Raw genomic sequence first — 11,334 nt, 5'->3', positions numbered from 1 at the left:
GAGGATAAACTTATTGCTTTGAGAACTAGGGAACTATCCCATGAAGTCAATCCCCTACACGTCAAATATCTCACAAGCTTGGTTCCATGTTTACGGGATTTCTTCCACTTTTTATATGTTGCCAGCTCTCTTGCACCTATCACAGTATTGTACAAGTACATGATCATCTTGGAATATAGTGGGCCAGAAGAATCCTACATCAAGAACCCTTTTAGCCATCCTGTTTCCACTGTAATCCTCCCTGTCGGGCCTGATTAACAATGCATCAAGATATCATGCCTTTCTTCCACTAAGACACACCTCCTGACAATTTGATCATAGTAAACCTTAAACAGGTAAGGATCCTCCCAAGTGTAGTGCTTTAGGTTAGCGATGAACTTCTATCTTTGTTGCCGAGTGAGCGACTTGGGGAAGGTCTTTGCCGCAAGGTAATTTGTAATGTCAGTGAAAAATCCAGCAAAAACTATAGCAAGAATAATGTACCAGCACTATTCATAGCCGGCCGAGAAAACAGGAAAACAGAGAATCTACATGGGCGTGTGGAAATTCCACACGCCCATGTGAAAAATCCACAGGGGCGCTCACACGGGTGTGTGAAATCCTGATTCTAGCCCTTTAAAAGCCGATTTCAGTCCCAATTCCAGCATTGTTTTCTCCATCTTTTCCCCAACTTGAGAGAGGATGGTGGCTAGGGTTTGGAGAGGTATTGGCTAGGGCTTTAGAGGGTTCTATAGCGGCGACATCACGCGGCATTTTGAAGAAGGTTAGTGGGAGAGCTTTTGTTGGCACCGATCCGGCGAGGTGTATCCTAGGCCGGACAAAGGGACATTTGTGATGAGTAGAGGACTCTCCACAATACCATCGCCACGACTAATGATGGGGTTTTCTATGGATGTCTTATTTTTGCATTCAATTTCATTGCTTGTATCTAGCTCCATGGAGAGCTAAACCCCAAGTGGGTACTTGGATATTTGTGAACCCTAGGATGTATTCGTTTCATTGAACCTCTTTATTATGCTTTCAATTAATTGATGTTTATTGTGAGTTCCAATCTTGGAGACTTTATTGTATGAATACTCCCCTATAGTGACACTAGGGTTGAGAGTTCTTCTTGGCAACTCTTGTGAGTGAGTGACACACTATGAAAGTTAGACAAATCTAGATTGGAGAGGGTTGAGAGGGTGAGTCGAGAGGTAGCAGAGCGTCCCCTTTCCCCTCCGTTGTGATCTATCCCACCACCACGTTCCAAGAGTTATTTGCGGCCATAGTAGAGTAAATGGGCTAAGGGATGACCTTCCGTTGGGGCTTAGTTGCGAGTGCAACAAAGTGAAGCGTTGAAGTGATTTTAGCATCTAGGGCTTAATTCTAGCTAGGGATCTATCACCTGGACTAAAGGGTTAGGTCTATACATAGGAATAGGGTTTATCATTTGGAATCCCTAGAGCTCATTGCAATTCTATACGAGTGCGAGGTGTTGAGATTGTTAGATTTCTCCTCCGGGACATGTATAGAGTTAGACATAGTTGACCTTAGATTTGGGACTATGTAATTAAAGGATTTCCATGACTCACTATTGCATTAATTAGGAAGCATAATAGAGGTTTCTTGCACTTGAAACGATTGTCCTAGGCGGAACAATATCCGGGTACCCCATCTTTATCGATTGCCTTACCTTGTCCTTTACCTGCACTCTTTTCTTGTTGTTTTTACTTTTGAGAATTGAATCTTATCACACATATCACTATTCATCTTCCACATTAGTTAAGAAACAACTTAAGTGTCTTTATTCCCTACTCTTTGTGGATACGATACCCACTCATCTGGGATTATTACTTTGACACCAGTGCACTTGCGGTTTACACGCATATACGGACGTGTGAGTCTCAACAAAGTTTCTTTTGGCATTCATGTAATCTTCAAATAACTCAAAAGGGGTATCTTTTTTCAAAAGTTTCGTCAAAGGATGGACAATAGCTGAAAAGTCCTTCATGAATCTTCTATAAAACCCCGCATGCCCGAAAAAGCTTCGGATAGCCTTTACTAAACTCATGGGAGGCAATTTTTCAATGGTGGAGACCTCTGCCTTGCCTACCTCAATCCCTTTTCCTGAAATATTGTGCTTAAGTACTATGCCCTCCTTGACCATAAAGTGGCATTTTTCCCAACTGAGTACCAAATTCATCTCTTCACACCTTTTCAAGACCCTTTCTAGATTTTTGGGACACTACTCGAATGAATCACCGAAGACCTAAAAGTCATCCATAAGCACCTCCATGATGTCTACCACCATGTCTTCAAAAATTGCTAACGTACATCTCTGGAATGTGGCTGGTGTATTGCAAAGACCAAAGCGCATACGATGGTAAGCAAATGTTTGATAAGGACAAATGTAAGTGGTCTTCTCCTGGTCTTTTGGAGCAATGGGAATCTGAAAGTATCCAGAGAGACCATCCAGGTAATAGTAGTAAGAGTGTCCTGCGAGTCGTTCAAGCATCTGGTCGATGAAAGGTTAAAGGGAAATGATCCTTCCTTGTGGCGTCGTTAAGCTTCCTATTGTCTATACAGACTCTCCAACATGTGACTGTTCTTGTAGGAACAAGCTCATTCTTTTCATTAGTGATGACTATCATTCCCCCTTTCTTTGGTACTACTTCACGGCCTTTTTCGTATTGGGGTTGAGTCTTCATTGGGGATTGTCGTTGGTTTGTGATTGTCCTCTATAAGGATTTTGTGTGTACAAAAGGAAGGCCTAATCCCCCGGATGTTAGAGATTTTCCAAGCAATTGCCTTCTTATGTTTCTTCAGCATGTTCAAGAGTTTCACCTTCTGCTCCCTTGTTAAATCTGATGTAATGGAAATTCATGTCAAACAATCTAGAATGCATGTAAAACCACTTTGGTGAGCCGTTAGAACCCAACCATGGCTTTTTGGCCATGGTCAGGAGCCTAGGTGAGTTTGTGGCAGAGCGACTTGACGGTATGGTCTGGCTAACAGACCACATGGTCACATGGCTAGCCCACGCGGTCGCATGGGATGGCCGAGCACGGCCAAAGCAACCACGCGGTTGTGTGGGTTGGCCAAGCGCGGCCAAAGCAGCCACGCATTCACGTGGCCCCTCTACGGAGCCAAACCATGCCTAGTGGGCTCATGGGTAGCCTACACACCTGTGTCAGCGTGTGGACTAGAACCGTGGCCAGTAAGGCGATGCGGGTAGTTGTCTTGCCCACACGGCCTCATTGATTCCTACAATCACCAAATTTATGGCGAACTGAATTCTTTTGAGGTTTTAGTCACAAGTATGGACCTAGGACCAAGAAAGTAGCTCAAAAAAAATCCTCGCCAAGATAGAGAGCCAACCCCACTACCAAAGATTGAATTTAGAAAACCTATACATCAGCAAAGGTTTAAGCATCTCCAGAAGCTTAAGTTTAGACAGTCATGCTACATTGATTGGGTTGCACTTGGGGAGATCGAACTTGGCAACGAGGTTCAAGTGCTTGTTGAAGTGGGAGGTTAGGACCGCCTTCTTACTATTCATGATCCTATCCTCTGAGACATTACTTTGGTGGTTCTTTCCTCGTTCTTCTTCAATCGTTCTATGGCTAACACCGATTGTGATAAGGATGATACTATTCATTTTTGAGATTTTGGTCAGCTACATGGGATGTCATTGACTTAGTTTGTGGTGCTTCTTGGCTTGCACGAGGAGGATTATATTGATACAGTGGAGTATGTGATAAGTGCTTGTGTATTAGTAATACGGAGTATTCTTTTCTTACGATGAGCATTACTTTTATCAGATTTTATTACTAATACATGTGTATTTGTGAGTTTCATGCATGAATGATTGTGAAGCCAAATATGAAAGAAAGAAGCAAAAGTATATTGCGATTGTACTTTGTTGATGAAGTCTTGGAGTGAACAAATGTGAAGAAACAAGTTATGATTGAAGATACGGGAATGTGTGCCCACTTCCACGCGCTCAAGGAATTACATGGTTTGGAGGGGCACAAAGGTAGTAACATTTGCGTATTCTAACTTGTGTAATGTTAGCAATATCTTCACCAATATGGCATTTTATTGAAGAAGCGATGCGATCTACTGCATAGACATGTGCCCATTTATGTTGCTGACAAGATCTCCTTGCGTATATCCCGCAAGTGCACGGGTTTGTCGAAGTAATAATCAAGGGTGAGTGGGTATCGAATCCACTAGGAATAGGGAATGAAAATACTTAATTCGATTCTTAGCTATGTGAAAGATCAATGATGATAAGTGTGACAATGATTCAATTCTTAACAATAAAAACAACAAGTAAGAGAGCAAAAGTAAAGAAAGGGGGTAAGGCAATCGATAAAGATGGGGGTACTAGGATAATACTCCGCCTAGGATAATTGTTTCAAGTGCAAGAACCCTCTATTATATTTCCTAATCAATCCAATGGTGAGTCATGGAAATCCTTAATTACATAGTCCCAAATCTAAGGTCAATTATGACTAACTCTATACATGTCCCGGAGGAGAGATTAGATAACCTCTCAACCTCGCACTCGTATAGAGTTGCAATGAGCTCTAGGGATTCCAAGTGATAAATCTCTTCCTAATTATAGATCTAACCCTTAGGTCCAGGTGGAAGGTCCCTAACCACGATTAAGCCCTAGATACTAAGATCACCTCAACGCTTCACTCCGTTGCACGGGCAACTAAGCCCTAGCAGAAGTTCATCCCTCAAACCATTCACTCTATTATGGCCGCAAAGAACTTGAGGAACGGAGGTAGAATCTATCACGTCGGAGGGAAAAGGGGATGCTCCTGTACCTCTCGACTCACCCTCTCAACCCTCTCCAACCTAGCTGTGTCTAACGCTCGTGGTGTGTCACTCACTCACAAGGTTACCAACGAGAACTCTCAACCCTAGTGTCACTCTAGGGGAAATGTTCATACAAACAAGCATTCAAGGTTGGAACTCACAATCAACATCAATTTATTGAAAGCATAATAAAGAGATTCAAAGAAACGAATACATCCTAGGGTTCACAAATACCCAAGTACCCACTAGGGGTTTAGCTCTGCATGGAGCTAAGTACAATCAAAGAAATAGAATGTAAAAGCAATGAATTCATAAAGAATCCCTCTCAATAGTCGTGTAGATGGTCTTGTAGAAAGTCCTCTACTCGTCGTCCAAGGATTCCCTCGTCTGGTATAGGATACACCTCGTTGGAAGCTCCCCTACCAACCTTCTTCCTCAGGAATGACGATGTCAGAGCCGTAGAACCTCTCCAAAACCTTGGCCAATACCCCTCAAAACCCTAGCCGAAGCCCTCTCTCAAGTTGGGGAAAAGATGGAGAAAAGAATACTAAAATCGGGGCTGATTCGGCTTTAAATAAGGCTGGAATCAGGCGACTACACGGGCGTGGATGCTTCACGCGCCCGTGCAGAATTTCCACACGGGCGTGGATAATTTCCACACGCCCGTGTGGATTCTCTGAACTTCTATTTTATCGGCCGGTTGTGAACAGTACTGCTACAGTAATTGCTGTCGTGTTGCGCCATTGGTCTGCTACAGTATCCGGCCTGAAGAGCTTCCTGAATCCATACTTTCATTGGAGTAATGCAAACGGGCACAAGTTCACGTCGTGGATCACTTGCTTCTTCAATGATAGGCAAGTTGGTGGAGCTCTTGTTCTATGTGTATAAGTCGGAATGCTCGAGTGTGACTGCCTTTGTGCCCCTCCAAATGGATGAGCCAAACTCGATAATGAGGAGGTTGGCACACACTCTAGCATCTCACATCATAAAAACACACATATTAGTGTAAAAACCTGAGAAAAGTAATGCTCAACATAAGGAATGAACGCTTCGGATTCATATCGCACAAGCACTTATCAAACTCGCCCACACTTAAGCTTTTTCTTGTCCTCAAGCAAAAATTAAAACGTTATGTGCATCAATGAAGAAAATATTGAAAGTTCTTGGCCTTAGGTTCACCAAAATATACAAAGAGAGCATTCTACAAGTGAGGGAAATTTCAACACTAAATACGAAAAATCAATGCTCTAGCTAAAAACTTGAATAAAAAAGGACAACAAACCGAAAATCGTGTACGTGTGTGAACTCACTCAAAACAACCCAAGGTATACTCCTCAAAGATGGTAGTAGCTTCACACATCCTCTAAGGTAGCCCTCTCCAAAGCGGCCGCTAAGGTGGCTTTCACACTTTCGAGGTGGTAGCTCTTTCTACCGGAGTGGTAGCTTTCACTCATCCTACGAGATAGCTCTTTCTCTCATTAGGGCATAGCTAGTATCCGACTTATGAGAGTAGCTTAATACTTCATAGGTGGTAGCTCTTTCTCTCATTAGGGCATATCTTCATAATTTAACACAAGAAACAACTTTAACTAGTCCCTTTAACATCGAACATGAGTTTCCAAAAGAGTTTAAAGAGTGAGTAGTGCACTAAGTGTAAATCGGGCAAAAATTCCTAGAAATTCAAGCAAGAACTAGAGCATGAAAACATTCAATGTTAGAAATTCTCTTAAACTCAAGAATATAATCCTTGCAACTAAGGTGAACCGCCATTGGCTATGTGAGCATATATCAATCAAGAACAATTGAAAAGAATGTGTGCACTATGAAACTCTCCCCCACACTTAAGTTGTACATTGTCCCCAATTTACACATGCAAGCTCACTCAAAATATATATCGTTCAAAAGCAAATGTGGGAGAAGCAATCAAAACAATACTCCCCTGACTCCTAGTATTGCTTTTGATGAAGCTAATTCCATGGGCGTAGTGTTCCGACGGGTTGTGAAGCTCACACGGCTAAGTGCCTAAGCACCTTGGCGGTGCCGATGACTATCTCAATTCCCAAGAAGACAAGACCATCTGCACGCATACACGAGGGGGTTCAGTGAAGCTCAATAAAAACAAAATATCTCGAGTATATATAAAAGATAGACAATGAATACAACTTGAGATGCAAAATGAAAATAAACTCAGAAGGAGAATGCTTTCTGAGTGAACAAGTCTAAAATAAAATGCATAAAAGAAAAAGAACTAAAAATCAAATGTCGGTGTCACCCTCGGGCTCTGCTGCTGGTGAAGATGCACATGGTGGGTCCACCGGTGACGGGGTAGGGGATGAGGGTGCCGGAGGAACTGAGGGTCTGGACATCAATAGATCTCGGAGAAAGTCGAACCGGGCCATAAGATCTGTATACTGAGCTGACTGTATAGCGCGGAGCTCCACCATCTCGGTCTGAATCTCTCTCACAACGCTCTCAAGCCTCTCAATACGGTCATAAGCTCGAGGACCCTGTGCTACGGGAGGTCTGGGAATCTGCGGGGAACCATCCGCAGTAACTCCTTCGCTCCTGGCGGTCTCTGGGGTAGCTGTAGCAAGAATATAGACCCCTGGCCCACATCTCCATACTAACCCCATCATCCTGATCGTATCAAACGCAAGAGGGGTAGATGTAGCAAGTTACTGTAATTTACTGTAGCAGTTACTGCTTTATTGTTTTATTTTTGTCCTTAAGCAAAAATTAAACAATGAAGCATAGAAGAATGAAATATTTAAAGTTCTTGGCCTTAGGTTCACCAAAGCATGCAAAGGAAGCATTTTCAAGGAAAATTTCATCACTAAATATGAAGAATCAATGCTCTAGCTAAAAACTCAAAAAAAAAAAGGACAACAAACCTGAAATTTTGTATTAGTAATATGATGTATTTTTTTCTTATGATGAGCATTACGTTTATTAGGTTTTAGTCCTAATACATGTGTATTTGTGTTCTTTTGCGCATGTATGGTTGTGAAGCTATGTTTTGAGAGAAGAAGCCAAAAGTAGATCATAAATGTACTATTTGGGGAATCTTGGAAGGAACAAAAGCGAAGACACATGTGGGGCTCTAAGATACGTGAATGTGTGCCAACCCCTATGTATTCAAGCCATTATAATGAGTTGGATGGGTATGAAGGCTGTCACATTTGCGTATCCCGAATTGTGCATTGATAGCAAGATCTTTACCAATGAGGCTTTTGATTGAAGAAGAGTTGCGATCTACGGCATAAACATGTGCCTGTTTATATTGCCTCGATGAAAAGTGTGGAATTTGGAGTGTTTCGGCGGAGTACTGTAGCAGGTATTGTAATAAATCATTGCAGCAAGACACTATAGCAGTTACTGTTCACAGCCGGCCAAAAATCAGATTTCCAGAGAATCCACATGTGCTTCTGGAAGTTCCCCACGCCTGAGTGGAAATTCCACAGGCCTGTGTGGCAAATCACCAGGGGTGTGTGGATGCCCGATTTCAGCCTATTTAAGCCATGATTCAGCCCGATTTTGGAGATCTTCTTTCCCCCTTCTCTTCAAATTTTCTCCACCTTTTGAGAGGCCATCGGCTAGGGTTTTGAGAGGCTTTTGGCACGTCTTTGGAGTGGTTCTCCGGATTCAACACCGCGCTTTACTTGGAAGAAGATTATTGGGGGAGCTTTTATCGGTACCAATCCGATGAGGTGTGCCCTAGGCCGAACAAGGGGACTTTTGGAGAAGACGAGGCTACTCCACAAGACCATTAACATAAATACTGAGGGGGTTTTCCTATGGATTGCTTATTTTTACTTTCAATTTCATTGTTGATTGTATTGTGCTCCATGGAGAGATAAAGCCCCTAGTGGGTACTTTGATTTTGTAAACCCTAGGATGTTATTATTTCTTTGACCTTCCATTACGCTTTCCTTAATTGATGTTTTTAATTGAGTTCCAATCTTGAATGCTTGTTGAATTATTTCTCCCCTAAAGTGATACCAGAGTTGAGAGTCAATATTGGTAATCTTTGGGGATGGGTGACACGCCATGAGGGTTAGACAAAGCTAGATTGGAGAGGGTGGAGAGGGTGAGTCGAGAGGTAGCGAAGCGTCCCCTTCCCTCTTGTGTGATTTATCCTACCCCCATTTCCTAGAGCTCTTTTCGGTTACAATAGAGTGAAGTGCTAAGGGATGAACTCCGCTGGGGATTAGTTGTGTGAGCAACAGAGTGAAGCGTTAAAGTCACTTTAGTATTTGGGGCTTAATTGTAGTGACAACGCTCCTTGCGTGTGACCACAAGTGCACGGGTATGTCAAAGTAATAAATTTCTAGGTGAGTGGGGTATCGTATATATAGGGAGTACTAAATAAAAATACTTAAGTTGCTACTTAACCAAGCGAAGAGGGAATAATGTTTTGTTGATAAAATGTGATTAAAGCAAGAATAAAAGAAACAAGAAAGAGAGAAGCACAAATAGATGAGAGGTAAGGTAATTGATAGAAGTTGGGTACTCGAATATTATTCCACCTAGGACAATTGCTTCAAGTGCAAAATCAACTATTTTATCCCCTAATTGATGCTTAATGAGTCGTGCAAATCCTTAAACACACGGTCACAAACCTAAGGCCAACCGTGACTAACTCTACACTATGTCCCGGCGGAGAAATCAATCAATCTCAACACCTCACACTATGTAGAGTTGCAAGACACTCTAGGGATTCCAAGTGATAAACCCTATTCCAATGTATAGATCTAACCCTTTGGTCCAGGCGAAAGACCTCTAGTCACAATTAAGCCCTAGGTGCTAAAGTCACTTCAACACTTCACTTCGTTGCCTGTGCAAAGAACTCCTGGTACATGGAGGTAGGATAAATCATATCGGAGTGGAAAGGGGATGCCCTGCTACCTCTCACCTCACCATCTCGACCCTCTCCAGTCTTGCAATGTCTAACCCTCATGGTGTATCACTCACTTACAAAGGTTACCAATGTAGACTCTCAACCCTAGTGTCACTCTAACAGAGAAATCATGCAACAAGCATTCAAGATCAAAACTCAATTAAAGACATCAATAAAGGAAAATATAATAGAAGATTAATGAAACAAATACATCCTAGGGTTCACAAATCCAAGTACCCAATAGGGGTTTAGCTATCCATAGAGCTAGTTACAATCAATATTGAAATTGAATGCAAAAACAAGTAATCCATAGATAAACCCTCTTGGTATTCGTGTCGATGGGCTTGTGGAGTACCCTCGTCTTCTCCAAAGGTCCCCTTGTCCGGCCTAGGACAGACCTCGTCGGATCGATGCCGACGAAAGCTCCCCCAATAACCTTCTTCCAAGTGGAGCGCGGTGTTGAAGCAGTAGAACCTCTCCAAAAGCCTTGCCAATACCTCTCCAAACCCTAGCCGCAAGCCTCTCAAAAGTTGGAGAAAAGATGGAAAAGAAGACGCTGAAATCGGGCTGAATCTCGGCTTTAAAATGGCTGCAATCGGGCATCCACACTAGCATGTGGAATTTCCACACGCCCGTGTGGATTCTCTAGAAATCTCATTATCAGCTGGCCGTGAGCAGTACTGCTATAGTAAATTGCTACAGAGTTTTGCTACAGTAGCCTGCTACCGTACTGGCTTGAAACACTCCCGAATCCATATTTTAAATCGAGATAACATAAACGGCCACACGTTTACACCGTAGATTGCGTCACTTCTTTAATAAATTGCCTCATTGGTGAAGATCTTGCTATCAATGCACAAATCGGGATAAACGAATGTGACTGCCGCTATGCCCTTCCACATCATTGTACTCGCTTGAATACCTGGAGGTTAGCACACATTCATGTATCTTGAGCCCAACTTGCGTCTTCGCATTGGTTCCTTCCCAAGATTTCATCAAATAGTGCATTCACGATCTACATTTGCTTCTTTCCTCAATATTCAGCTTCGCAACCCTACATGCGCGAAAGAACACAAATACACATGTATTAGCGCTTAAACCTGATAAAAGTAATGGTCATCATAAGGAAAGAACACTTCACATTCTTATCGCACAAGAACTTATCAAACTTTCCCCACACTTTATCTTTTTCTTGTCCTCAAGCAAAGAAATAAAACATTGAAGCATAGAAAAAGGAAAGATTGAAAGCGCTCGGCCTTAGGTTCACCAAAGCATGCAAGGAGAGCATTATACAAGTAAGGGAAATTTCAATACTAAATACAAAAAATCAATGCTCTAGCTAAAAAATCTAAAATAAAAAAGGACAACAACTCGAAATCATGTAAGTGTGTGTAAACTCACTCAATTCAACCCAAAGTACACTCCACAAAGTTATAAATAAAAGGGACTTATTTATCTACAAAAACATAACAAAACAACAAGATGGTAGTAGCTTCGCACATCCTCTGATGTAGCCCTTTCCAAAGTGGCCGCTAAGGTGGATTTCACACTTTCGAGATGGTAGCTCTTTCTACCAGGGTGGTAGCTTTCACTTATTCCATGAGATATCTCTTTCTCTCATTAGGGCA

The sequence above is a fragment of the Dioscorea cayenensis genome, chromosome 3, assembly GCF_009730915.1.
Source record: "Dioscorea cayenensis subsp. rotundata cultivar TDr96_F1 chromosome 3, TDr96_F1_v2_PseudoChromosome.rev07_lg8_w22 25.fasta, whole genome shotgun sequence".
Taxonomy (NCBI): domain Eukaryota; kingdom Viridiplantae; phylum Streptophyta; class Magnoliopsida; order Dioscoreales; family Dioscoreaceae; genus Dioscorea; species Dioscorea cayenensis.
The sequence above is the reverse complement of the archived record's forward strand: the minus strand, read 5'-3'. Positions refer to the sequence as shown.